At 40.0% G+C, this 26,039-nt stretch overlaps 1 pseudogene; it reads right to left on the bottom strand.

The window, feature by feature from the left end:
* Window positions 1-1,467: 1,467 nt before the first annotated feature.
* LOC124507529 (ubiquitin-associated protein 1-like) lies at window positions 1,468-24,318 on the bottom strand (annotated as a pseudogene).
* Between the last annotated feature and the right edge of the window lie 1,721 nt (window positions 24,319-26,039).

The raw sequence follows: 26,039 nt of genomic DNA, 5'->3' as shown, positions 1-26,039 counted from the left end.
TGTTACGGATATTGTTCCCTTTGATTGAATCACTTAGTTCTCTAATTCTCCCCTCAGCCTCCTGGGTTTTTTTATCTCTCTTTTTCTCAGTTTCCTCTTTTTCCAAAATTTTATCTTCTAATTCAGCTATTCTCCCCACAGCCTCTTCAATCTGTGCTGTGGCTGTCTCCATTTTATTTTGCACCTCATTTATAGCATTTTTTAGCTCCTCATGACTATTTCTTGGTCCCTCAATCTCTGTAGCAATAGATTCTCTGCTGTTGTCTATGCTTTTTTCAAGCCCAGCAATTAATTTTATGACTATTATTCTAAATTATTGTTCAGTTATGTTGCTTAAATCGGTTTTGATCAATTCGTTAGCTGTTGCTACTTCCTGGAGTTTCTTTTGAGGAGAATTCTTCCATTTCATCATTTTGGCTAGTTCTCTGTCCCTTATGCATTTTAAAAACTTGTTGTGTGCTCTACACCTGGGAGCATTGCTCTATTAAAGGACGGTCATACACCATCCAGGGCCTGGCCCTTCAGGAGGTGTTTTTTCAGAGATTGTTACTTGCTCTCTGTTGTTGTGACTTTGGTTTTTTTATTACCCTACTCGTAGTGATATTTTGGACCCTCCAACAGGTGTGCTTTGATTTGTTCCTTGGAGTAGCCCTGTAAAGGAAAACAGACAAACAGGAGACAAAAACACGCAAACACACAAACAAATAACACAATAAACAATAGACAAAAACAAAAAACTAAAGACTAAAAACAAAGAACCCAAAACACCAACTACAAGTAAAGAGGAGGGTGGAGGTGGTGCTGATGGAAGAGCACATACAGGGAAATGAGGGTGCGGGGGAGAGAAAAAATAAACATCGATTAGGCTGAGAGACTGAAAGGCTTAATCCAGAGAGAGAGAAAGGATAATAAGAAAGGGGGCAGGGAAAACGAAAGGAAGATAAAGTTACCCAGACAGAGAAACTCTATGGCTTGATTATTCTAGAGAGAGAGAAAGGAGGGTAAAGAAGGAGGTGTAGAACACTATCAAGACAATGGATTAAATATGTCTGTTTAGACAGACCAATAACCAGAGTAACCAGCCTAGGGATGGGAAGAGATAAGGAGGAGAAGTGGGGGCGGGGGGAGGATATATGTATACATCCAGAATTGATCCAGAGTCAGTCCAGGCCATGCTGCAGAGTTTGTCGGGAGTAGCTGTCTGCAGGGTCTGTGCCGCTCTGGTGGATGCGCAGTTACCCAGTGTGAAGGGGCATGGTGTGGTGTAATCTGGACCCACCTCCACTGTGGGCCCTGGGAGTGATCCCTGAGGCCTCGCCTTCGTTGGGGGGGGGGGGAATGGTGACCCCCCAGTCTCTTCTCCATGGAGCCGACCCGGAGGACTCCGTTTGAGTCATCCTCCCTGTGCCAGGGGCGCAGACAGGGCAGTCCTTCTCGCTCCGCCAACTGCCCTGACCCTAGGCTTGGCTAGGATTCAAAGTCCCGCTCCGTGTGTTCTGGCACTGGGGAAGCGCCTCTCAGTGTGGCCGATGTGTGGTCCCGGCTGGCTTTGTCTGTGCCACCGCACTTCAGGGAGGACCGCCTTCTCCTGCGGAGTGAGAGCTGCCACCCTTGCCGTGAGCCCCTGGGGTTGGTGGTTGTGTTTTCCCACAGCACTCCAGGGAGACGGCTGCCTTTTCCTACTGCAGGCTGTGCCCTTGGCCCAGCCACTGAGGACGCAGGCAGGCTTTGTACTATCACGCAGCCCTCCAGGGAGGGAACTGCTTTTTCCAACTGTGGTCTGAGCCCCTGACCTACAACTACACCCAGGCCCCTGGCTCCCCTCCTCCCCAGGTGCGCGAAAAAGGAGCCGGCCCCAGTCGGAAGAAAGCCCCGCAGTTAGAGATCGGATCCCTCTCAGTCTCAGTCCGAGGTCTCTCTCCTGTCCAGATATGGTCCTACACTGCCCTAGCCGCTCTTTCTCTTCCCCTTGTCTCTCCCCAGAAGGGGGTCCCTCCCCTCCGTGCCCATGCGGCCTTTTTTTTTTTTTATCTCCCCCGGTTTGGAGTTACCCACCCATCTTTTTTCCAGCTTTCCCATTTTCTTCCTAGTAGATTCAGTCTCTTTTACTCCCAGGCTCTGGTGTTCAAAGTCCTTTGGCTTCTGCACTTCTTTGAGAGACGAGGCAAGTATGGATCCCCCAACTTCTCTGCCATGTTGGCCCCTGCTTTCATCTCCGGGCCCTGCTCGAAGCTCTTGGGGCATCCTCCTCTGACACCCACACCTGCACCTAGGGCAGTGCAGGATCCAAGTGGTACTTGAAGATGATAGAGTACTACCAGTGCTCACCCCAAAGTTAAAAAGGACTGGGATGATGTTGGAAAGAGAATAAGCCTAAATATCAGACTTGTTGTCCTTGCTTGTAATATTTTTTTTGCTTAAAAAAATTGAGATATAATTGACATATAACATTGTGTAAATTTAAGATTACAGTATGTTGATTGGTACATTTATATATTGCAGTATTATTACCACTGTAGCATTAATGAACACCTTCATCATGTCACATAATAATCATTTCCTTTTTGTGGTGAGAACAATTAAGATGTAGTCTTTTAGCAACTTTAAGTTTATAAAAAGTCAACAATATTGTTGGCTAGAATCACTATATTGTGCTTTAGATCTCCACGACTTGGTTATTAGTTGCAAGTTCATATCCTTAAACAGTATCTCCCCAATCCTGCCCTTCCCCTCCCCCCACCAAGCCCTCACCCGTGTGGTCTCTGTTTTTATGAGTTCAGCTTTTTTAGATTACAGGTCTAAGTGGTATCATGGACTATTTGTCTTTCTCTGTATGTCTTATCTCACTTAGCATAGTGCCTTAAAGGTCTATCCATATTGTTGCAAGTGTCAGGATCTCCCTCTTTTTCATGATTGAATAATGTTCTGTTTTGTATACATATCACATCTTCTTTATCCATTCATCTGTTGATGGACACTTAGGTTGTTTCCATGTCTTGGCTGTTGTGAATAATGCTGTAATAAACATGGGAGTGCAGATATTTCCTTAATTTCCTGTTTTATAACTCCTAGAAGAAAACATAGGGAAGAAGCTCCTCGACATTGGTCTTTGCAATGATTTTTTGACCATAATACCGAAAGCATAAGTAACAAAAGAAAAAAATGAACAAATAGGACTACATCAAACTAAAAAGCTTTTGCACAACAAAGGAAACCATAAAAAAAAAATGAAAAGGTAGCCTATGAAATGGGACAAAATATTTGTAGCTGTATATTGGATAAGGGGTTGTTGTCCATGTTGATGTTCAGACTTTTCAGATAATGAAATTTGTTTTTGCCTTTATGACAACAGGAAATGCCTAAAACCTTCAGACTTGCTATCATTGTCATAAGAATGCAGGTATTCCATCAGTTTTGTTTTTGTTCTTATTGTTGCTTAAGAATTTCCATTCATACACTTTTTTAGAGTCAAGAGTAGAAAGATAAAATGACCAAATGGTAGCTCATGATGTTTGGTCCTTTACTACCAACCTTACATGATTTGGAAGAAATATGTACAAGTATTGTTATAGGGAGGGCCAGAGCAATAACTAGAAGCCATAAGGTAAAATCAAGGAACTGAAAATGGATTTTGATCAAGTTGTCTTTGTAACTTACTCAGTATTGGTGTATTGGTTTTCTTGGTACTGTCCCTGTTTGTGTTCCAAGAAGGATGGGGGATCTTCCTCTAGTAGGCCACCTTTCTCCCTGCCCAACTATGTGTAATGAAAGCAGGAGTTGAAGTGGAGAGCCTTCTTGCCAATAAGCTCCTCTCCTGATCCTGCCAGACAACTATCAGAGTCCTTGAGAAGAGATATCAGTAGTTCCCTTTCTTTCTTTTCAGTAGTTCCCATTATTTTGGTCACTTACATATATCCTTCAGAAGAAGGTTTGACTTTTTTTAATACAGGTGGAGAGAAGCTGTCAGGATAGGGTGAATTGCAGCTGGAGGTGGGAGGAACATATGGGATTACAAATCTAGGGTGGAGTATTTTCACCAACATCTAAGACAGTGAACAGAGTCTAGACTAGTAAACAGAAAATTAATGCTTTGGCAGTCCTAGCCTCTACTAACACGAATAACTTATTGAGGGCTTGTATACTATGCTAAGTGCTTTGCAGCTAGCACCTCACCTCATTAAATTCTTATAGTACCCCACAAAGTAGGCATTATCCTGTATCTTTACTTTATAGATAAGAAAATTAAGATCTGCAGAGACTTACTCTGCTAAGATTATGCAGCAAGAAAGAGTAGGAACCCAGAATTCATACTCAGTTATGGTCTGTCTATAAAACCACTCTGTCATTTTGCATCTTCCAGAATAAAATCTGTCCTTTCCTCAACCTGTACAGCTTCACAAAAAAAGGCCACTTATGGTCTGAAGACTGCCTCCCTAAGATTAGTCAACTGGCCAGCTGGAGCCCCAGGCCAATCTTGTGCCTCCAAAGGAGTTTGGTAAGTATGGATGACTAGGTTTGGATTCTGAATATATGAATTTTCTTCACATTGTGAGAATTGATTTTTAGAAGATCTAGGCTCCTACTGTCCAGCAGAGATTGTGCTCCTGTTAGAAGAGAGAAGTTTGCCAGACCTCTATTTCACAGTTTCACATATTCTTGTGCAGTTGTCATCAAGTTGTTATTTTAATACCACAGTCAGTCATACATAATGTTACAGCAAAACACACCTGACATGCTCATTAAAACAAATATCACATTTGCATAATCGCTGTTGATGGAAAGATACACACACAGAGGCAGCTGGAAAACTAATGAGGTTTGTTTAAGCAGCAGCCGCCCTCCTCATGCACACACATTCTAGGAACTTTCATGGGACTTCCTAGTCTCCTCCTACCTTCCTACCCTCAATTCTCTTAGAAGAGTCTGAACTAGTATCATTACTTGGAAAATTGTAGCAGAGAATGGAGGGGAGTAATCTGATAGAAACTGAAGCTAGTAGTGAGAGGAAGTGACATTGGAAAAAAGGGGTAATTCAGAGCCGACACTAAATAGGAGTGAGGCCAAAGGAGGGTTTTCAGATAGGGCAGTCTTCTGATATGATGATACGATGGTTTCATATATTTGAAGAAGGGGGTGATTTATTTATTGTAGCTCCCAAGAGCAGAAATGAGCCTGTCATACCAGGGCTCATCCACGGTGGAATGGGCTGGAAGGTCTAGGGCCTGCCATATGATTACTAGAAATGGAGAATGCAAGGAGGCCTAGGATATGCAGAATGATTTCCAAAGTGCTTTTAATAGGTCATCTCATTTGATCATCCTGACCACACTGTGAGATAGTTATTACCCTACTTTTTGGATGAAGACTCTAAGGCTGCAAGCAGTAAGCAAACCGCCCAAGCTCACATAACCAGGAAGTATCAAAATGAGGACTGGAACTTAAGACTTCTGGCTTCAAGACCAAACTGATGGACATTCTAACAGTGTGCAAGCCTTACCTGACTTTGGGAGGAGGGCGGAGCTCTATCAGCAGGAAATAAAGGGTGAGTTATGGAAGTAGGATTTGGTGGTAGGTTTTGAGTCTCTAGAAGGGTCCCAGGTGGCAAGTAAGTATTCCAAAATCCCATAACCATATCCTGGGACCAAGGTGGGAAGAATGGAGAACGTGACAGCTGTCAGTTTGATAAAGCGCTGTGCTGGCTTTTTAACAATCTTGTGAAGGCAGGATTATGATCTCTGTCTAAAAGAGTAGTTCAGCATTGAGGCAGGGCTAGATTTATTTGGGTAGTAGTAAAGTGGACTCTGCCACAGTGGCAGGAACATAAGCAGATCATCCCAAGTCTACTGAAGTAGTTTCTTGACTGGGCTCCATGTCTCTGATTTGATCTCTAGTCCAGTCTCCACAGTGAGCTTTCCAAAATACATCTCTGATCACATCACCCCCTTGCTTAAATCTTCAGTGGATTATATCCTACTGCTCTGAGGGTAAATATCAGAATCTTTGAGGAGACCCACAAGCCATGGTCTGGCCCTTTCCTACAGGGCCAAACCTCATATTTTACTTCTTCCTCTGTGTTCCAGCTATGCTGATAGGAGCCACGTGCTCTCCTATTCAGTTCAGTCTCCAGATATTATAGATGAGACAACAGAATGAGGGATATTAAATGGTTTGCTTAAGGTCAAAGCAGACTCTTGTTTTCCAGGTCAGTGCTCTTTCTACCACACAGCCTTCACTGCTTTAGTTCATGAGTGTTATCCTATTCTAATGTGACCAACAGAGCCCCACAGAAAAGAAGGAAACAAATAGTGTGTGACTGCTTATTCAACTCTAGTGGAACCATTAATTTTACTTAATTAAGTTCTTTTTAAAAATTCAGGGTAGAGTCAGAGTCTGGTAAAGCTAATAATAGTGTCTTTCTTTGGATGAAAAGTCTTTAGAACACCTTCAGTCCATCAAATCATATTTGAAAAATGCTCGTGTATTATCCTTGGCTAATGATAGGATGATAATGTGAAGTAAAGATTAAAGGTCAGTTGTCAAATGTAGCTATTAGCCAGAAAAAAAGTCTTCCAGACAGTGTTTCCTGAAACCTTTTGAGCCCTGACATGGTTGATGAACAGAGCGGGTCAGAGCTGTGAATCATCAGAGCCTCCTGTCCGACAGTGTTTCCTTGGGTAGCAGCCTGGATCTGTTCAAGTCCTGAGTTATCTGACGTTCCTTTGTTAAACTGCTTCAGAGTGTACTTTGTCACCCTATTATTGATGGAAGACCAAAAATGACACTGCTCAATTGTGAAAAGCTTTGGAGACTATTATAGGAAGTGCTTATTTCATGATTTAATTCCCTTTGCTGCCACGGAGAACTGAGTTAATACTTTCACTCAGTTGGGAAGATATGGATAGTCTATAAGAATGATCTTGAGGTAGGAAATGATGAAGTGATCATTGTCAGAAGTGTAATGCATGTCATATTGTGAATAGCTGTGCTCTATTCGATTGAGTCCACGGTAAGGCATTGAACAGAAAAGCATTTTCAGCTCCTTTATCCTCTACAACTTGTAAAAGTTCTAGAATTTTAAAAATAAGCTTTGGAAATGACCCCTCCAAAGTACATTTCAAGTTTACTAAAGATTACCATGGCAACTAAATTACTGAATGACTAAAGGAAGTGTGTTTAATGATGTTTTCTCAGCTCATGTACGAGTTCCCTGTTTATTAAAGAGGAAATGCCAGGTATTGATACCACCATGCTCTTTGTAAAGGCAGAGAATGAACATTCTCTGGGGGAGGTATATTGCTTAGCAATATGAAGGAAGTGTGTCAAAAGCCTCCGTATTCATTTTTACAAAAGTACCTGATGAAGTTGTTCAGTGGGACACCATTGCTTCTTACATGAGAGTCACAAAGGCAGAGTTTTTACTTTTTAATTGAATTAATTATTATTATTATTATTTTTTTTTTTGAGAGAGAGGCAGAGAGAGAGGAAGAGAGATCATCTGAAGCAGGCTCCATACTCAGTACAGAGCTCAACACAGACTCTGTGGCACCTGAGATTGTGACCTGAGCCAAAGTCAAGAGTCAGATGCTCAACCAACTGAGCCACCTAGGTGCCCCAGATAGGCAGTTTTAACTATAGGAATAGCTTTGAGATGATCTGGTGGTAGCTTCTTTCTTACATGCATTTTTGTGTTCACCTATGCTCACTGCATTGAATTTCATACGTTACTGGGTGATTTCTTTCATGGTCTGAAGGTGAAAGGAGGAACCAAAATCAAGCCCCCCCCCTTTTTTTTAATTTAAACTTCCAGTATAGTTAACATACAGTGTTATATTACTTTCAGGTGTACAACGCAGTTATTCACACAAAGTCAAGCCTTGTTACACGTTTTCAGAGGACATTATATAATTGCTGTTCTGGGATTTCACTTAAGCTTTTATAGACCCAGTCTTTTGTTTGTTATTTATGTATATATTCTTAGAAAACTTGTTTCTTTGTAATATACTGTAAGCATTTATCATTAAAATATTCTGCTCTATTACTTAAAAAAATGAAATCTTTAAAAGATTTCATAAAATCTTCATAAAAGAGCATGCAACTCTTGATGTCAGGGTCATGAATTCAAGCCCCACGTTGGGTGTAGAGATTACTTAAAAAGAATCTTTAGGGGTGCCAGGGTGTCTGGGATTTATTAAGTGTCTGACTTCTGCTCAGGTCATGGTCTCACAGTTCATGAGTTCAAGTCCTGCATCGGGCTCTGGGTTGACAGCTCAGAGCCTGGAGCCTTCTTCAGATTCTGTGTCTCCCTCTCTCTTTGCCCATCCCCTGCTCGTGCTCTGTCTCTCTCTTAAAAATATATAAACATTAAAAATTTTTAAAATAATCTTCAAAATACAATACCTTGGTGAAGAAAATAGCAACAAAACCATTTGAAATGGATGTTTTCATTTTACTTTCTAAATTAAAGTGTTTATAGTAAGTACACATGTGTATCATTTCAACCTGGGTTCATTTATTTATATACTCAAGTGATGTTTCTTCCTTGACTCCATTTGAAATTACCATACCATCGTATAGATAGAAGTATAGATTCTTGTGGTTGGCAGGGACTTTAAAAATAATCTAGTTTAACTGCCCACACCCACCTAACTTCAGTTCTGATACTTCCACTGACAGGGCCATTGCTATCCCCGAAGACACCCCACCCCATTACTAAACAGCAATAATGGCTAAAAAATTCTTTCTCTTATTAAACTAAAAATGGATACCATAAAACTTCACTCTGCTGAACTTGCTTCATTCTCTGGACAAATGAAAATACAATATGTCCCAAACAGCAAAAATGAGAAGACTCCCTTTGGGTTATTTAGCTGCCAGTGGGACAGAACTTTTTAAAGCCTTATGTAAAAAGAAGTGAGATTCCCCTAGAAGAAAATTGGGCTGCCTTTGGGCTAGACATTGAAGGAGGTGATAACCTTGTTTTGTGCTCATAGCTTCCTCTTACTCTTTCCCCAAATGAGAAACATCTTTGGCTGTTTCCGTTTTATGAGAGGAGAGAAGGGCAGTTGGCATAGGGAATATAGGGCAAAAGTTGAAAGCTCCGATGATCCTGGAATTTGGAGATACAGGATTTTGGTCTTTAGATTTTTGCAGCCTTGAAGTAAACTTAACTAGTGAGACATTCAGAGAGAGACTCCACAGAGTGGAGGGGGCATTAGAGGATTTTCAGTGATTCACAAGAGTGTCAGAGTAGTTATGGAACTTCCCACCACTAAAAGATTCACCACTTTCCGTGGCAACAGCATAACTTTTGAACTGCTTATTGAGCATTCTACCTATGTTGAGTTAAAACCATTTATCCTCTTGTAACTTAGAGTTATTGGTCCTCGGTCCTTCATCTTTGTGACAACCTTCAAATGTTTGAACATAGCAACCCCATGTTCTTTTCAAGATGACTCTTCTCCCAGCTAAATCTTCCTGGTTTTATTAATAATTTTTATATGAAATGAAATCAGGGAAAATTCACTGTCTTATATCCTTCATTGCATTTAAAAGTGTTTAAACTATTTTTTGGGAATCTCACCTTGGCTAAACATTGTGTTCAACGTTTTACCTTTAGATTACAGTAAATATTACTGGGTATTTTCTGATTTAATTTTCACAACACTCTCATGAGATACACATTACTAGTATCAGCACTTAGCCAGTAAGGAAACTGAAGCCCAGAGTGGTGAACCAACATGCCTGAGGTGCTGGAGCTGACATTCTAATCCCTATCTTTTGAACTTAGGATTCCATGTTATTAGTCACCACAATAGATCGGTTCTGATTTACCAATGAACCTATTAAAGGGCCATATCTGGTCCCAAATACATGACTTTTGGTATGATCTCACTTGCATGGAGCAGAGCAGAACTCACTTTATTTTGGAGACTTTGCTTCTGATATTGTAGTCAAGATCTTATGAGTTCTTTGGCAAACACATATCATGCTATTGACAAACAATTCTTTGGTTCTTAAAATATGTGCTCTTATCAGGGTATGTCTTCCTAGTTATACTTGTGTGGTTTATCTTTTGGACATAAGTGTAGGAATTTGCATTTATATTAACTTTAATTTTATTTAAATTCTGACATCTAGCACCATTGGTTTTTTTCTTGGCTTCCCACAATAGGTCAGGGTGCCCCTGTAAGTTTCGGTGGTATGTTCTTTATTATATTTTTATTTTGATGATAATTTAACAAACAGGAATACACATTTTCTGGCTAATGCCATTGACCATCTTTTTGCCAAAAACAGATAAGTAATCTCAGAGCCCGCCTTTGTGTAATACTTTGTTATAAACTGATGGGCATAGAATAGAGGAAGACAATGGACAAATGATGCATTTCACCTCAGGAAAAGGTCATAGCCGTCCTGGTGGACTGGGCAAATGCAGTTTTCCCCGTAGTCAGAATATGATGGGTAATCTGAGTCATCATACAGATAGTAGTATAGGTATGTGAGACTCAGCCTGTCATGGCTCAGTACCATATTCATGTTGGTTATTTGGTTTCAGCAAAATATCATGTGTCACATTATATTCATTCAATTTGCATTTTATCTGATTTCATAATAAAAGTTATTGATTTTGTAATAACATGAATCATTAATACTTTACATGGATTATTTAATTTAATCCGGAAGCAACCTATATAATAGGAATTATTGCTCCTATTTTACAGTTGAGGAGACTAAAGCCTGAAGAATTTAAATAACACTCAAAAGATATAATTTATAACAGGTAGAATTAGAGTTTGAACTTAGACATTCTGATTTTAAGTGCCCAGTCTCTTAGCTGTTCTGTTTTATTTCATGAATTTATTTTGTTTTTATAGTTGTACAGGAGATAGAATATAATATACTTATAACTAGTTTTGTATTTGTATATATTTAAGTAATGTATAATCAAAATAGTTTAATTCAGCTTTAAGTATTTACAAGCACTTTTTTTTCCCCACACAGGAGAAGTCATTATATATATTTGATAAACTCTGTCAAGTGCATGTTTCACCAGAATTCTCTCTATGACAAGCAGAGCTCAGAGTATGAGACTTGGGTGGGGATTGGAAGTCAGGGCCATGCATTGGAGAGACAAGGGACTGGCCATGGCCACAGACTGTGCTTTCCAGGGAGATGGTTCATTAGGCCATACTAGGCCATACTAGGTCCTGAGCCTCCTGAAGTCAGGACCATAAGGACAAAAAAGGACTGGAATGAAGGTGGGAATTCTTTGCTGATTAAATGATCAATCAGAATCAACAAGGAGAGGTTTACTCTATATAATTTGTGAAGGCATAAAATATATTTTAGAGGGATTTAATAGGGACTAAAACATTAAACATTTTATTAATAAAATAAAATTCACATACATAAAACAACTTGATCCACCTTTGGTCCACCAAAATTTGTGTCCTACACAAGTTGTAGCATTCTTTCTTTGGAAGGAACCTTGTAGCTATTCTAGTGGTGTGAATCTCAGGTACACAGTTTTGGATAGGTTTCAGGCTGCCTGCAAGGGGTGTTCTGTATTCCCAGCCTCCACTGTGGACATTACTATTTTGTAGATATGGGGTGGGATCTGGGAATTTGTACTAAAAACCAAAACTCCTCAGGTAATCAAGATGTGTAGCCAACCTTGGGAGCCCTTGACCTTGCCTATCCTTCACTAGCTATGACTGAGATTCGTACAATTCATCAAATATTTTCATTTCTTCCTCCTTCCTGATTACATGGTGGGATTGCCATTTCTGGCCTTTTTGTGATTCTGGTGAGTAAACTATGAGTAGAAATGATCTGTGCCACTTTAAAATGGGAACGTTTAATATGTGGTACTAGACCTTCAAGGGTCTCTCTTTGCCTTTGGATTGAGAATCATAAGCATTCAAGAGGATGACTGTCTCATCAGTCTGGGTTCCTGAGAGACCACAGTGAACAAAGCCACCCTAACACCTGCAGAGAACATGTATCATGGGCAAGAAATTCATCTTTGCAGTGTTTAGCTGCAAAGCATAAAATAAATCCATTCTGATGATATCATAGTATTTATTTGAATAATGTTAGAATTTTTTATTAAAGCAATCCATACATAATTAAAACATCAAATGGTGCTAAAAAACATATTTTTTAAAAAAAAAAACCTTTCTTTTGGGGTGGCTGGGTGACTGTCGGTTGAGTGTCTGACTTCAGCTCAGGCCATGATCTCACGGTTCGTGAGTTTGAGCCCATGCATCAGACTCATTTGCTGTCAGCGCAGAGCTTCAGATCCTCTGTCCCCTTTTCTCTCTGTCCCTCCTCCGCTCTTTTTCTCTCTCTCAAAAATAAACATTAAAAAAAAACACAAACAACTCCTTTTTTCTTCCCTTCTCAATCTCCTAGTCTGCTTCTGAGAAACAGCCATTTTAATCTTTCACCTTGTTATATCTGTTTTTTTCTTTGCTTTCATCTATCTAAACAATGTTTATCATGTCGTTTCTTGATTTGCCCTGTGTAGATGTTAATCTTTTGTTTCAGTTGTTGAATACTTAGCTCTCTTATATCATGATCACCTCATTTTTTTTTGTGCCCCTAAGCTCCTATATTATAGATTTTGATTAAAGAATCAGTTTTTCATTATAAGATTAGGAGCTAAGAAGTGTTGAGCTAAGAAGTGTTCTTCAATTGTATTTCCTTTCTTAAACAATGGTATCTTTTTCTCTCTGGAGTTGATAACTACCTAAGTTTTTTTGTTTTTCATTTGCTTAGTTTTCTATATATCAATGTCTATTCCTGCCTTCTCCCTTTTTACAATACTCCATGTATCTGGCTTAGCAGTAGTTTTTCCAAAATCTCTAGCATATTAAACAATATTTTAGTTTCATCCCTGCTCAAGGTCCCTCTCCCACAGTCATTTGGCCTCTTGCTCTGATTAGGACTGATGTTCTCTAGACCTCATCTACCACAGTCAGCCTGGGACTTCCTTTGCCATTTTCTTGTGTTGGATATGGTATCTTCATTTTTCTTGGAGCTCTCTTAAATTGCAGAAGACCCTACTTGAGTTGCTTCCCAAGAAGAGGTGCATGAGAAGTAATTTTTTGAGTGCTTCTTTGAAAATGTCTTTATTCTGCCCTTACATTTGTATAATAATTTGGCTGGGTATATAAGTTTAGGTTAGATTTGGTTTTCTTTCAGAACTCTAAAGGTACTTTACCTTCTAGAATACAATGTTGCTGTTGAGACTTTAATGAGTTTTGATGATTCCATTCCTTTGAATATGATTTTATAAGGAACTTTACCCATGATATTCTGAAATTTCATGATGATGAGCTGTAGATTGGATTTTTTTGAAAAATGCATTGTGCTGTGTACTCTCTGGTAGACTTCTGCCTAATTCTGGAAATTTTTCTTGTATTCTTTCTTTGATAATCTCCTCCTCATTGTTTTCTTTTTGGGGAACTTCTATTGGTTGCAGAGTTTCTGAACTGATCCTCTGAGTTTTATTTTTTCACTTTTTATTTCCAATGACTTCTCTTTTGGCCCCAGTTTTAATTTTCTGAGTGATTTTCTTCCTTCAACACTTCAATTAAAATTTTCACCTGGTTATAATTTTTAATTTCTAGCGGTGCTTTCTTATTTTCTGATGCTTCCTTTTCACAGCCCAGTTTTACTTTATAAATATGATGGATTCTCTTATTCTTTGAAGATATAGATTTTTAAGGTTTGTTTCATTTTCCTCTATTGCTGTGTGGTTTTTTTTTCCAGTCTTCTTTTCCCTTTTGTTTGTTTTGAGTTTTCTTTCCTTAAGTGTTTTAAATCTTTGGCTGTTCATTTTTACTTAAAAGGGAAGCAATGAAACGATGATTAAATGCTCTGGGTGCTTGTTGGGGGCTTGTCAACTGGTGAGTTTCATTTCAAGAGTGAGTTCCAAATGGCAGCATATTAAAGTATTTCAGGAGGAGACCTTCAGTTCCCTCACAGAATGTTACAATATCTTCCTTTCTTGATTGTGTGTGTATGTGCATGTGTTGTGCATGCATGCGTGTGTATGTATACCTGTCTAAAGATATTCTGGGAATGGGGCGGGGGAAGGGGACTTTCATTATTTTCCTTCCCTCTCACGGTGTTTCTTCTGTCATAGCAGTGTGGCAGGTATACCCAAGATTAGAGCTTCTCAGGTTGTTTCTCTGGAGAATAATCTTCCTGTTTTCTTTGGGGGAAGGATTGTCACTGATAGGGCTGTTAGTGAAGGAAGCTAGAGATCAGCTAATTAGCACAGGTTTTTAAGGTATATACTTGTTTTTAACCATACCTCCAACTCTTACTTAAAAAAATTTTTTTTCTAATCTTTTTTTATTTTTGAGAGAGAGAGAGAGACACAGAGTGTGAGTGGGGAAGGGTCAGAGAGAGAGGGAGACACAAAATCTGAAGTGGGCTCCAGACTGTTAGCATACAGCCTGGTGCAGGACTCAAACTCACAGTGAGATCAGACCTGAGCTGAAGTCAGACACTTAACTGACTGAGCCACCCGGGCATCTTCTTCCCCCAACTCTTACTTTTAAGTGCTGAACTTTGCAGGGGCTATGCAAGGCACATGGCTCATTTCTGGCCATATTCCCTTTCTGTGGGTTCTAAGGTTGGAATAGCATCCACTCTTTAACATAGTTTTAGACAGTTGCTTTCCTCCTGATTTCCATCTTCCAAAAATATGTTGAAATCTCTCATCTGCTGTTGTTTTCTCTCATTCTCTTTTTTTTTTTTTTTTTATGATCGGATATCATTTTATTTTTTTTTAAAGAATTACTTTATGGGCTTTGGAAGGAGCAAAGATCAATGCCAGTCCTCCAGGTTTAATGGGAAGTCTACCACTCCCTCACTTTTCAGAGGAAAAGGAAGCCCCGGGAGGTTGAGGGACTTTCACAAGGTTATGCACTCACTGTAGCAGAGAGGAGAGCACAGACTTGAATCAGAAAGCCTGATTTTGAATCCTGTATCTGTGGAATACTACTTATTTGATTACTCAAAAATTTAGTTTCTCATCTATAAAATAAGGATAATAATAGTGCCTGCCTTTTAGGGTTGTTGTGAGAATTAAATGAACTATGTCATATAAAGAGTTCAAAACAGTGCCTGACTGAGTAATTTGTGCCTAATATATGTTAGCTATTGTTATTATTACTATATCTTTGTAATTATTATTTACCCCTGCCTTCCCAAAGCTCGAAAACTACCGACAGGAATGTAAAATTCATTGGACATCGTTAGTCCTTTTTCTACTGATAGTGTGGGCCATCTTTTTTATTTTAGTGCATTTTCTTTTTTACTCATTTTAACAGAGCCAGAGTCATTCCCTTTTGTTGAGCCAGTCATAATTAGTTTTAGACTGCTGTTTTGTGAATGTATATGGGTACTAATGGATAAAATTACCTTCAGAGTGCAACTAAAATTAAGTGTGATAGAAGAACACACAAGGCATGTAAGGATTTGGGCTTAAACTGTCCCTGGCTAATAGGTGACTGTAAGCAAACTGGGCTGGTCTGCTTGATGTGCTGATCTGGCCTGCCCTCCTTACAAGGTGCTGAGGGAAAGAAGGTGTTTCCTGTGCAAGCTGTCTGCAGAGGTGGAGGGACTTCTTTTCTTACCGAAAGGTCTGAGGGTGCTGTCGTACTTCTTGGAAGGCATGCTCTGGCACTGAGTGCTTGGTCTCTATGGTGAGTCTAGCTGAGGCCAGAGGAGATCCTGGATGCCTGACTGGGAGAATTAATCCAGTATTGGTCAAAAATGTTTGCCCTTAGTAGTGAAGTCCTGAGGTATTCAATGAAATACTAAAAAAAACCCTAGCCTGCTAGGGAATGGAAGTTCCTGGGAAAGGCAGTAAAGGAGAGATAGGATTAGAAAAATCAGAGAATCCCCCAGGGAAAAAAACGGAGCAGGAGTGGGATGCTTTTTGCTTCTTGTTCTTTTTACATTTGCTCCCACAGCCTGGGCTTCATTCCCCTCCCCTGGTAAGGAAACATAGGAAGAAAAAGCTGAAGACTCATGATGAGTTTGGAAGAGCCAGGAAATGGTCCTTGTGTCATCTGCTACTTGAAGAGATTATTGCTTTCACTTCGTTTGTTGGTTTTAACCTCATGGTTTTGGCATGACTGACCATCTTAATGTAGGAATGATTCCGTACTCTAATATCTAATTCCCCTTTCCTTTACCAGCACATTTCCTAAAAACCAATGATAATATTCTGACAAAATCAGAACCCATATGTTATTCATATTCTGTATCGTGGTATATTATCTGTAGTGCTAATATTTGATTCTTGACCCTTGAGGTCATGGCATGAAGTATTGGTCTGTTTCTCATCAAAGAACCTCTCTGGATGTAGAATTATTCTTCCCTGACAGCAAAGCCACATGTGGGCTCCTTGTCAGTGAGGAAACAGAAATCATAAGTGCCTTATTTGTGCTCTCCTGGTGAACCATCAAGAATAGATACCAGGACCACTAGCATTTATTTTCCTATTTGAATTATTAGTATAAATATTAGAAATATGGAATCCAAAAAAATTCATGTGTATTGAAGAATAAGTTTTTTTTTAAGATTCTCATCAATATGCTACACTTTATTTATTTATTATTTTTCTATGTAAATATGGTACACTTTAAACATGTATCAGTGCTGAACTGACAGTTCCATTAGAAGTTGGGGGAGGTCGTGTTTGTGTGCCACCTAGGAGCTTGTGTACTGAGAAAACTCTCTCAGAACTTCTGGGTCTGCACTGTTCTTACTAGCTTTTGTTTCTAATTTGCCCCACTGATACATTGTAAGAAAGCCAAGAGAAGGAGAAGGACAAGTGAGAGGGAGAAATGGAGGGAAGGAAAGAGAGATACTGATTCATTGTTATTTTCCTTTGTGTGCTGTAATTTTCCCATAGAAAAGTTAAAAGTTCTGAGTTACTTGAATAAGGACATTGAGTGTACAGTCAGCCATTTAGAGTGAATGGAAACCTTCAAATTTGTCAGCATGCCTACATTCAGCCCACACTTAAGCAGTGAGTGATGGAAGATGAACAGGAGAGAAAAGCATATGGATTGGTGAGTTAGTTATGGAATTATGAATAATGAATAGGTATATCTCAGGGTATTCAAAGTACAGAAAGCTGTATTTTGGGGCCTAATGTTAGTGTATCTACAGATATTAGCCAAAGTTTTAATTTTTTTTTCTCCTTCCAAAATTTGGGCAAAAGCATGGCACAATGTTACTTATGCTTAACAACAGTTCTTCTTCTTCTTCTTCTTCTTCTTCTTCTTCTTCTTCTTCTTCTTTTAAGTTTATTTATTTATTTTGAGAGAGAGTGCAAGCTGAGGAGGGGCAGAGAGAGAGTCCCAAGCAGGCTCCATGCTTCATCATGGAGCCTGACACAGGGCTCAATCCCATGAACTGTGAGATCATCCCATGAACTGTGAGAACAGGGCTTGATCCCATGAACTGTGAGATCCTGTGAACTGTGAGATCCCATGAACTGTGAGCTGAATTCAAGAGCTGGATGCTTAACTGACTGGGAAACCCAGGCGCTTCTATGCTTAACAGTTCTAACAAATGTTTGGTGTAAGTGGAAGCAGAAATAAGTAGCTAAGATGAGACTATAGAGTGATTTGCAGCTTTCTTTCTGTCTGTTGTTCTTCCTGGGAAGACAGTAGAGAGTCCAGAGTAAGAGCTTGGAGTCAGACAACTTGGTCCAATCCTGGTGTTGTGGGTGGAGGGGTCTCTGGATACTGTTTGGTGTGCAGAGTATTTATTGCTACCAACTCTTGTGGACAGGAGAGGGAGGAAGCAGGATTGGGTAGAGGGAGGAGTGGAACTATAGCGTAGGTCCAGCATAGCATCAGTACCCGCTGGCCCGTTGGGGAGTCCTTGAGTGTGTATGAGCCATTACACCTGTCCCTCAGAGATCCCAAAAGGTCAGACCTTTATACCTCAGTGGTACTCAGCCATCGGGCTTGGGCTGCCCTGGGAAGGGTGTGGTTTTGAGTGAGGTACTGTCTGCAGCTGAGGAGTATCCTGAAGGAACTGACAGCTTGAGGCTGTCACTGATAGCACTCTCAGGAGCTGGGAGAAGTCCTTCCTTGAAGGGAAGGGGTGGGGGGTGTCTGGGTGGCACAGCTCCATGTCTGCTACACATCTCCCTTTTTTTTTTTTTTTTAAATCTTTTTTTTTTCAACGTTTATTTATTTTTGGGACAGAGAGAGACAGAGCATGAACGGGGGAGGGGCAGAGAGAGAGGGAGACACAGAATCGGAAACAGGCTCCAGGCTCCGAGCCATCAGCCCAGAGCCCGACGCGGGGCTCGAACTCCCGGACCGCGAGATCGTGACCTGGCTGAAGTCGGACGCTTAACCGACTGCGCCACCCAGGCGCCCCCACATCTCCCTTTTTAAAAGGTATACAATCTTGGACATGTTACTTAAAACCTCACTGGGGACTTAGTTTCCTTATCTGTTAAATAGGGATAATAACTACCTCTCAAAGTTTTTGTGAGGATTTAGTGAATTATTGAAAAGCCCTTAGAACTGTGACTGGCACATAATAAATGTTAGCTATTATTCTATTTAAGTAATCTTCCCCTCCCCTAATGGTGTCCCATTTAATGGAGAAAGGTTGTAGCATTTTTCAGACTTTGTAAGATATAGTTCACACTCTGGGGAGAAGGTCACAGCAGCCCTTTTTAAAAGAAATCATAATTGGGATACTTCATGTTCTCTCCTTGTCACTTGATGTTATGTGATCTATACTGCTAGCAGAATGTGCTAATGACCTCTGAGTAATAGAATATTAACAATTCCTAATAAGCTGAACATCATAGAGAGCTATTTAAAAATGATTTGTAAATTACATGATTCTGTTCTTAATACTTGTGCATTCCCCTCATAAAATAATATTTTAGGATTGATAATTAAAGGATTTGGTCTTTAACCCTCTAATGATTCATAAATGCTCATTTTTACTGTTTTGTTAAAGTCTAAATGGAAATTTAAGGCCTATTGGAGTTTTTTAAGGTCCTATAGTTTTGAATTTTTCAAATTTTCTTTGAAAAGCACTGAATATGAAAAAAAAGAAAAGCACTGAATATATCAAATAAAGCCCTTTAAATTCCATTCATGACTGAATTTGAAAGGATTATGCTCTCATCTGAGAAGTGGCAAATTACCAATGATGATGATGCTATTGAATTATCAACTAGGGAGAACTACTGAAGAAAATGGGTGGGGGATAAGGCGATGGGGAAAGGAGAATCTGCTAGAAATAAAGACCAGTTACTTCTTTCCATCTATTTGTTCACTGAAAAGATATTAATCTAGCACCCAGTGTACCCTAGGTAGGATGCTGGGTGCTGAGGTAAATAGAAAACAAATCCTTCTTTCGAGGAGTTTATGGCCTATTAGGGATTACAGTTGGTGGGGGTGCAGCAGGGAGATGTGCACAGTGTTATAAATGTCGTAATAAAGATACAAGGTGACATTGAGGTGGGAGACCTGCATTTAGGGTCTCACCTGGGGAATGGCAAAGAAGGAAGTGATGTCAGAGATACCATGGATGAAAAACAAGAGGTACTTGACCATCAATCTGCTGATGGAATAAGACAAGGAACTGACTAGTTAATAAGAGTTAGACTTTCAAGCCCAGGTGGTAGGAAGAATGGGAATATCCTTGGAAAAATAGGATATTTGGGGAAGATGACAGATTTGGTTTTAGACATGTTAGTTTTAAGCACATTGGAACATCCAGGTAGAAATACCTATCAGGCAGGTATATCGGCTTGTGAGGGAATTCATGGATCAGAAAAGAAAAGAAAACAAAGTTTGCATTGATGAGTCAAAAACAAAGTATATATTCAGTCGAACAGTTTGAGATCAAATGTGTATTGTGCATCCCAAAGTAAAATTTTCATAATTCTATTTTTTATTACATTGAATTTTATTCAGTTGAAATGCCTGAAATGAAGCACAATGATTATATGCTTAATGCTTCATTTGCTAGTATGTCTGTATCTGATTTGCTTCATTATTCTGTGAGTGGCTAAGCTGAAAAGTATGAGGCCTGCTAATCTTTCAAAAAATATAAAATATTACTTGCTTGTCAAATTCAACTAATGGAGAACTATATAAAGAGTGAAAGTCTGCTTTCTTCAGGCCCCAGCCCATCTTGCTCCCCAGAGCTACTGACTGCTAGTGTTTGGTTTATATCATTATGGTCTTTTAAATGCAAATATAAATATGTGTCTGAATATTTTATATAAGTGGGTTCATACAGTATATGCTTCCTTGCATCCTTTTTTTTTTTTTCACAGAATAGTATATCGTGGATCTGTTACCTTTTTGAAACATATGTATCTTATTCTTCTTACTGCATAATATGTACCTGTGTACAGATGAATTCTAACTCATTTGACCATTCCTCTATGGATGTATGTTTACTTTGCTGTTTTTCCAGTTACATAGTATATCTGCAAACATCTTTGTGTATACATCTGTATACTTGTTCCAGTGTCTTAGAAATGGAATCACTAGTTCAAAGGGAATCCACATTTTTTTAAAGTAAGCTCTATGCCCAACGTGGGGTTCAAACTTACAATCCCAAGATCAGGAGTTGCAAGTTCTATCATTTAAGTCAGCCAGGTGCCCCAGAAATCTACCTTTTAAATTTTGATATATTCAGCAAATTGAATCTAAAGAGGTTATACCAATTTATATTCCCTTAAAAGTTTCTTTTTTTTCCTCTCAGTAATTACAGCTGATTTTCATTGTGTACAAAGGAATTTGTATACATTATTTCATTTAATCCTTGAAAGAGTCCTTTGAGGTAGGTGCTATTATAATCTTCATTTTGAGGCATAGGGAACTGAGGCTCAGAGAAATTAAATATGATGCCCAAAATCACATAGCTTGTAAGCAGTAGAGCCAGTATTTGAAACCAGTTTGATATGGGAACTCATGCCCTTAACTACTTCCTGCCCTGCTTCTCCAAAGGAAAAAAAGACCACAAATTGCAGACAATAGGGACCTCTAGAATACTGTGCTTGAGCCTCAAATTCGGTTGATTTTCTTGGGTGCCAAAAAGAAAGGAAAACAGTTCTTTAGAACTAATGTTAAAGACTTCTTTTGAGTCAGATTGTCATTTCCCTGTACCTGTACCTTTCCAGTCATCTTGTCTTGCATCCTGCTCTAGAAAAGCTCAAAGATTCTTTATCTAATCTCATCCCCAAAGATTTAAGTTACTGAGGGACTAGAGGGCTCAGGCCAATGTTGGCTGTATTCACTGCAACTGTCTTCAGCATCTGCTGACAGTGGCATAGTTTGTGTTCATTATTCTGATGCAGTGGGGTATCTGAGCAAGGGGCACAGAGGAGAGGAACATGGCCAAGACCCAGTGGCTCTCCTTGTGAATATTTAAAAGCCATTTAAATAGATTTCTTTTTATCTCCTAATTTCCTATTGATGACAGCACTGAAACTACTTGTCTCATTTTTCAAATTAAAGCTTCCTAGAGCAAAATGGCCTGGAGACTGAGCAGCTCTTGAGGCTCTATTAATCACACGGGTGAGGGTGGGGAGCCCAATAAATTGTTCAGGGAGTGGAAAAGTACTTGAGACTTATTAAGACCACCTTTCCCTTCAGCCAACCTCTTCACACTTGCTTCTTTGAGGCTGGTTTCTTGTGAAGGGTCTTTTCGTTTTTTTCTTCAGACATGATTTCATAAGTACCTTTTTTTCAACATACACCTACTGATTTCTCTCAAAGACCTTTGCTGGAGTCAGGCAGCTGGCCCTGGGCCCTTCTGATGCATCTGCTCTCAGAAGACATGACTCTGAGAAGGCATCATGAAGTCCTAAGCTGTAGTCTGCTCTGGGCCATTGTCTCCCTTGGGTTTAGGAACCAGAGTGATGTGGGATGGAATCCTGACTCAACCACTGTTAGTTATATGACACTGGACAAGCAACTTAACTTATATTTGCTCATCTGTAAAGCCTTGGTGTGTCCCTATTGGGATAATATCTGTCTCCCAGGGTTATTTTTAGGATGAGTTATAAGTTGTCTCTCTTTTGTCTGTAACTGGAAAATCAAGTACCAGCTTTGTCCTTCATCTATTGTGTAGCTATAGAATTTCCAGAGCAGTTGAGCTAGGTTGGTAAGTGTTGGGGCTTTGAGGCTACTTTTCAGAGCTCTATACATAAGATCCCGAGAAAGCACCATTTACTCATTTCAAATCTAGGATTGGGGTGCCGGTAGAGATATCAGTGGGTAACAGTGGTTATCCACTGTTTATCAATGTTAGCTCCATAAAATTTGTGCAAGTTACTTAACCTCTCTCAACCTCTTTCCTTTGTATTTAGATTTTTTCCTTTGTATTTAGATATTTAATGATGTACAACATAATACCAAAAAAAAAAAAAAAAAGAAGGAGACTAATTTCTATGACTTGATGTTGCTTATTGCATCATCCTAGAGCAGGGAGCTGGAGGGAGAGGCTGTTCTTCAAGTAGAACTGAGGTGGAGTTAGTGCTGGACTACTGAAATCACAGCCTGTTTCTCCCCCACTCAATGTACTGGGAAAGGGCCAATGATTTCTTAAACTGATGACTGTTTCCTAAATCAGAGGGCTCCAGAATCTTAGTAGCAGAGGATTGTGGTCCAAACCAAGCCAAAAGAAAGACTGAGGCGTGGAAGCATAGTAACTGACTGGCAGAGAGGCAAACTCAATACCCCATGGGCAAAAGGACATTCTTTGCATCACAGAGACGTTGCAGGACCAGTGTAGCACTAAGAGACTTTGTTAAAAGGAGAAAAAAACAAAAACAAAAAAATGCTGGGAGAACCTTTCACTAGCACTAAACTTAGGTTAGAGCTCAGTCCATCAGTGCAGGGGAGGGAAACATCTAGCCCTAAAGCAGCACTGAGTCTGGCCCTCCCACCCCTTCTCCCTGACTCCTTTTAACAGCTGGGCCAGGTTTCTGTTCAGGATGTACAGACCCCAGAAGGACCAGGAAATCTCTCTGAAGGGCCGAGGTGGCGAGGACACTTCTCAAAATACAAATACCTTTAATATGGAAGGAGCCAGAGCAGTTCTGGAGGCTTTCATATATCCAAATCTTTCCTACTTTCTCCCCAGCTCAGAGACAGGCAAGCACAGTCTCCATACCTTACCCTCCACCCTCAAAAGAAAATGGTAAGTGTGCTCCTTCCTCCTTGTACATTCTGTGCACCTAGACAAGACAGAGAGGGAAGGCATCCGGGAGATCAGGTCTGAGGGAGTCAGGGTTGGCACCTCTGTGCCACTGTCTGTGTTGAAAGCTGAAAGCCTAAGAGTATAATGCCAACTGAACTCACTGGCACTACTTTGGGTGCAAGGCTTTAGGGAATTCCAGAAGGTGCCATTATGGAGATTGGATGTGTTATGGAAAGTGCTTGTCAGCTTGGCTGTCTTCTGTGTGCTATCATCAGAGTCAAGTTTGGGGAAGAACAGGGATTTGATATTGCTTACTGCAGGAATTGGGGGGAGGGATACTTTGAAAGATAGTGACATCTCATAGTTGCCCAACTGTGTTAAGGTTATAAAGCCACTGGATGTGTGAAGAGGCTTGATATCTAGGGTTGCCTGCTCCAGGGATGCCAGGACTTCCTCATCCTCTAACACCGACCCAGAGCCTCCTCTGGGCAAGTTATTGTCCAATAACTGAGCCATAACGGGTTCAGTGGTTCCTACTAGAATGTTTCTCAGCTCTTCCCTTCTCAGTAGTTTTAAACTCCAGATTGTCCAAAGGGTCTTCTTCACACTTAAAGTCAGCAGGATTGAAATCTGTCTTTATGTGAGGTGGGCTGACAACTTTTTGTTTCGTGATATTGCTGCTGACCCAAGGCAGGGTGAGGATGCTATGTTGTAAGCTGTCAAGGAAGGGGGTAGATAGGAGACGGCAGTGTGGCTGTACTGTATGTCTCGGAGAAGCTCGTTTTGCTGTCACCCGCTGGGCCACTCTTAGAATTCACTTTAGCTACTATTTCCTCAGTCTTGTATACTCTGCTTCCTGCTGGTCTTCTTGGATTTTCTTAATATCTTCAGCCCATTCAATAGTTTTCTTTTACGAGGAGAAGTCATATACTGTACTTCTCCAACAATGTGTAAACAATCAGGCAAGGAGGAGCCAATAGGTAGACCAACTTTAGCTGGTGTTTTGAATTTGTCTCCTGTCTTAAATGGGACATCATCGAGGTAACTGAAAATCTCATGAAAATCTGTGCCCAACTTCTTAGAAGCCATTTAGAACCTGAACGCCGCTGCCATCCCACAAGCTGAAAGGTGCTGGCACTGGCTGGCCTCCCAGGCTCAGTCCCCACTGAGCTCCTGATGGAGGTGGGAGAATGACCACCACCACCTCCAACTCTGTCCACCCTGGGCTAGGCCATCACCATTGCCAGTTCTGCAGCCACCATGTCGAAGTCCTCTCAATTTTTTCTTTTTTCTTTTTTCTTGGAAAAAAGGATATAGTACAAGTCTCTATTGGATATAGTTGCTGTGAGGTTTAATGAGAACTTCATATCCCAATTGCCTGCTTTATTTTTCCATTTAGGTACCTTTCATGATTTTACGTCACAGTTTCCTTGTTTATCTTCCTTGTTTATCTTCACGACTGTCTCTCTTTTCCAGTGTAAGTTCCATAAAGCCAGAGATTTTGTCTGTTCTTCTTTACTCCTCATTTTGCCTTACAAAGTGCCTGGCACATAACAGATACTAAAATATTTTGTTGAATGAATGAGTATGTAATGCATGGAATAGTGCCTGAAACATAGTAGGCACTCCATTAATGTGAACTTTAAAAAAAATCAGTAGCTACTATCTATAAATTGAGGGTAATAAAATACCTATCTCATAGAATAAAATAGAATAGAAGAGCAGAGCACACAGTAAGCCTTCAATTAGTGGCAACTGGATTATGTATGAATAAGTTTTAGTCATTTTCAGCTAAAATATTTTGTGAAGAAAGCACTCCTACTACTCTGTGTTTCAGCTTACAGCTTTTTAAAAGCTTGACTTCATCCTTGTGTGAGGGATGAAGAAGGGTTCAGGAAGAGGCTTGTACAGGCAGTGGGTGTTAGGCAATTTTATTTTATTTTTTTAAGTTTTTATCGAAATTCCAGTTAGTTAACATACAGTGTAGTATTAGTTTCAGGTGTAGAATTTAGTGATTCTTCACTTACATACAACACCTGGTGCTCATCACAACAATCTTTAATCCCCACCACCTATTTAACCCATGGCCCCCACCTACCTCCCCTCCAGTAACCTTCAGTTTGTTCTCTATAGATAAGAGTCTGTTTCTTGGTTTGCCTCTCTTTTTTTCCCCCCATGTTCATTTGTTTTGTTTCTTGAATTCCACATATGAGTGAAATCAAATGGTATCTGTCTTTCTCTGATCAACTTATTTTGCTTGGCATAATACTCTCTGGCTCCATCTATGTCATTGCAAATGGCAAGATTTCATTCTTTTTGATGGCTGAGTAATATTCCATTATATATATGTACACCACATCTTCTTTATCCATTCCCCAGTCAATGGACATTTGGGCTCTTTCCATAATTTGGCTATTGTTGATAATGCTGCATGAACATTGGGGTGCGTGTAATCCTTCAAATCAGTATTTTGTATTATTTGGGTAAATACCTAGTAGTGCAAATGCTGGATCATCAGGTAGTTCTATTTTTAACTTTTTGAGGAACCTCCATACTGAGTGGCTGCACCAGTTTGCATTCCCACCAACACTGTAAGAGGGTTCCCCTTTCTCCACATCTTTATGTTAGGCTATTTTATTTTATTTTTTTTCAACTTTTTTATTTATTTTTGGGACAGAGAGAGACAGAGCATGAACGGGGGAGGGGCAGAGAGAGAGGGAGACACAGAATCGGAAACAGGCTCCAGGCTCTGAGCCATCAGCCCAGAGCCCGACGCGGGGCTTGAACTCACGGACCGCAAGATCGTGACC

Source organism: Lynx rufus, unplaced genomic scaffold (genome assembly GCF_022079265.1).
Source record: "Lynx rufus isolate CCGP_SWC_20201006 ecotype Redwood Valley unplaced genomic scaffold, mLynRuf1.p SCAF_12, whole genome shotgun sequence".
NCBI classification, from domain to species: Eukaryota; Metazoa; Chordata; class Mammalia; order Carnivora; family Felidae; genus Lynx; species Lynx rufus.
This window is presented reverse-complemented; position numbering and strand designations above follow the sequence as displayed.